This window comes from Benincasa hispida, chromosome 6 (genome assembly GCF_009727055.1).
Source record: "Benincasa hispida cultivar B227 chromosome 6, ASM972705v1, whole genome shotgun sequence".
NCBI lineage: Eukaryota > Viridiplantae > Streptophyta > Magnoliopsida > Cucurbitales > Cucurbitaceae > Benincasa > Benincasa hispida.
In genome coordinates this window covers 47157792-47158903 of record NC_052354.1, presented here as the reverse complement: position 1 = coordinate 47158903, position 1112 = coordinate 47157792, and positions in this window count along the sequence as shown.

Below are 1112 nucleotides of genomic sequence, written 5' to 3'. Positions count from 1 at the left end.
TGAACAATTCAAATTAATCCAAAAAATAATTGATCCTTATTTAACACTTAATGAGCTAGCAAAGGGACCTCATAAACCTACAGATTAGAAGCTCCAATGATGCGAGATTAATTAATTATCTATTTAATTAAATTAATTAACATTCATTAACTGTCGATCATTCCATTAAAGACCGATAATTGAACTCTTCGTACTGTAGATATATTTTTATGTCCATGGATATAACCAATCAACAGTGAGTTGACCCTTCATAAATTACTCGTAACTACAGTTGGGTCAAATTACCATTTTACCCCTATAGTTACATCTAACTCCTTAAATACTATTGATCCCTCTAATGAATAATTAGTTATAGTCCAACCATAAACTAGATCCATCTCTGGCCAGTGAGAGGGTGGGCAGCTCATTGTTAAGACCTGGAATTAGCCTTTAAGGGGGCAATTCATCTACTTACCCTATAATCAGGAAGAGTGAATTCCATCTTGTGTAGTTGCATTCCTAGCTCCTCATTTGGACAAATCCCTAAAATAATAGGCATATTAAATCGGCAAATCTGGCCAATCTCACTCATATAGATCAAAGGATCACCCTCATAGGTAGGAGTTCACAACTCACTCAGGATTAAGGTCAATTTACCTATAGTCATCCTAGTGAAATGTAAGTCTCTTCAGGTAATGGTGTTATAAAAAAAAAACTAATCATTTCGTGGTTCGGTCTTATACAAACTCTTTGTATAGGATACCTCCGCTCATATGTCTCCACATGAATGATCAGGATTATACCATTTGTAACATTTTACAACAATTGTAACAATTATAAAGTGGATCGTATCCGTAGTGTTACCAAAATAAGGTACCCAGCCTTATCCATAAACTATAGACCATTCAGGTTATTACTTAAGCATGATCCACTTGTATGTCACCACATACATGTTTAAGCTACATCAAATAACCTAGGATATTAGTTTATTGGATTTGGGTTAATACAGACTAAATGTCAAATAAAATAACACTTTATTTTATTAAAGAAATAATTTTTGTACAAATAATTCATAAACTACGAAACTCACGAGATTTAAGGCATCAACTCCAACAATCTCCCACTTGTTCTAA